The sequence below is a fragment of the Parasteatoda tepidariorum genome, unplaced genomic scaffold (assembly GCF_043381705.1).
Source record: "Parasteatoda tepidariorum isolate YZ-2023 unplaced genomic scaffold, CAS_Ptep_4.0 HiC_scaffold_11070, whole genome shotgun sequence".
NCBI lineage: Eukaryota > Metazoa > Arthropoda > Arachnida > Araneae > Theridiidae > Parasteatoda > Parasteatoda tepidariorum.
In genome coordinates, this window is record NW_027261331.1 from 1 (window position 1) to 2,373 (window position 2,373).

General features: G+C 28.2%; 1 long non-coding RNA gene across 1 annotated transcript; it reads right to left on the reverse strand.

Moving 5' to 3' along the window:
- Positions 1-1,229: 1,229 nt before the first annotated feature.
- Positions 1,230-2,307, reverse strand: LOC122273949 (uncharacterized). Its single transcript, XR_011638419.1, has 2 exons — positions 2,104-2,307; positions 1,230-1,354 (listed from the first exon to the last, which is right to left on the reverse strand). It is a non-coding gene; the product is annotated as an uncharacterized lncRNA (long non-coding RNA).
- Positions 2,308-2,373: the final 66 nt, after the last annotated feature.

Sequence of the window (2,373 nt, forward strand, 5' to 3'; positions counted from 1 at the left end):
AAATTTTTTTATTCATGTTTTTCTTTCTTTTCTTTCTTCCTTTACTTCTCCGTCATCTTCAACTTCACCTTGTGAAATAGCAGCATACCTAAAAATTTGCTTCTTATCTAAACATTTAATAAGTAGGTAAGTACCAAGTTTAATGCTTAATTTTGGAGGTTTAGTTGGTAAATTTTGTTCTGCTAAACTGGAACGTATTTTTTTGGTTAACGGAGCACCCGTCACCTTCTCCTGGTTCACAACACTTTCTCTGGATCTCTTTCTTTGTTGTTTCTCACCTTTTCTCTTTCCACTGGAGTCATTTGATCAATTTCATTTTTATCGCGGCTTTTTTTAGCTGCCTCTCTGTGTTTCTCCTTATATTTCGCATAATTTCCTTCATCTTTAAGGTTTTGTCTTCTCATTTTTTTCAGCAGCTGTTAAGGCCATTCTGTAAGAAAGAGACATATGATAAGTTTTAATTTATGGAGCTTAACTTAGCAGGATTTCACTATTCTTTTACCTTAAATTAAAATTTTGGTGTATAGATATTTTTTTTAGATATATTGTACAATGTGTTATACCTTTTACATTTAATGGATTATTTGCAACAATAACATCGAAATGTCTGAATTTTACTTTAACTAATACCATTAATTTCCAATAACATCTTTGAGTAATTTCCTCCTTCAATAACTTTTATAAAGTTTTAAACTTAGACTTGTTTGTGATAGGGAGCAAAGCAAGGGAAAGTTGACAATAATAAAAACAACTTATTAAGAATGGAATAAACATGCGAAGAACAAACTTATCTTTATCATACTTATTAACTTATTGCAATAAAACTTAATTTTTATATAATATTTATGCAAATAACATCTTAATTCACTTCCTAAATNGACTGATATCATCTCTTATATAAAAGTTTTTAACTATCTGAAGAGTTTCACTGCTCATAGGATTTTTTCCAATATAATTCTGTATTACAACATTGCGTTCTTGACTCGGGACAATATTTTTCATAAGCTGTTTCACTACTGCCTGCTTTTTACGTGGGGACTTTGGTAATGCCCGTTTGGCACGGGCAACTGCTTTTCCCAATGAACAAGGTGATTTATATGGGTATTGTTGTGATTTAAATGACCTTTCCTTTTTGTTGAATCTTGATTTTGCAACACTTTCTCTGGATCTCTTTCTTTGTTGTCTTCTCACCTTTTCTCTTTCCACTGGAGTCATTTGATCAATTTCAATTTTCTTTTTATCGCGGCTTTTTTTAGCTGCCTCTCTGTATTTCTCCTTATATTTCGCATAATTTCCTTCATCTTTAAGTTTTTGTCTTCTCCTTCTCATTTTTTCAGCAGCTGTTAAGGTCATTCTGTAAAAAAGAGACATATGATAAGTTTTAATTTATGGAGCTTAACTTAGCAGGATTTCACTATTCTTTTACCTTAAATTAAAATTTTGGTGTATAGATATTTTTTTTAGATATATTGTACAATGTGTTATACCTTTTACATTTAATGGATTATTTACAACAATAACATCGAAATGTCTGAAAGTTTTAAACTTAGACTTGTTTTTGATAGGGAGCAAAGCAAGGAAAAGTTGACAATAATAAAAACAACTTATTAAGAATGGAATAAACATGCGAAGAACAAACTTAACTTTATCATACTTATTAACTTATTGCAATAAATCTTAATTTTTATATAATATTTATGCAAATAACATCTTAATTCACTTCCTAAATATAGTATGAGTTACCACATGGTAACTCATGCTACAATAGTTTTATACAAAAAAACATAACAAAACTGGATATTTTGTTTTTGATTAAAACACATAAAAAATTTAAAAAAAATTATTTTTAGGGTAATTGATAGTTTAATAGATTTGCAATGATAACATAAGTTATGTTATATAAGATAAGTTACATAGTTATTAACTATGTTTTAGTAACTCATGCTACTTGTAGTAGACCCTAATATCATTTATGAATAATAGTTATAACTACTTTGATTCTAACAATTTATTTTATTATTTTTATAAGGCTTAGGAATGTATTAATCTGAAACAATCAAGAAATAAAATTTTCATGGCTATAAAATAACAAAATCAACATACCTTTTGCTGAAAATTGAAGTGGTGTAGAACAAAATCTTGTAATAGCTGACTTTAAAGTGTTGCCATCCTGATAAAAAGAAACTCGAACAAAAAATAAGCTGTTGTCACAACTGCTACAATAGTTCAGATTAATTATCCACTTAATTTATTAAGAAATAATTGAAAAAAAAATTTTATGGTCATGTCACTGTTTATATGGAATTGCCCTATTACGTAAATAAGATTCAGAAGTAGTCTATCCTTTACTGTTACGTACATGTTAATAGTAAA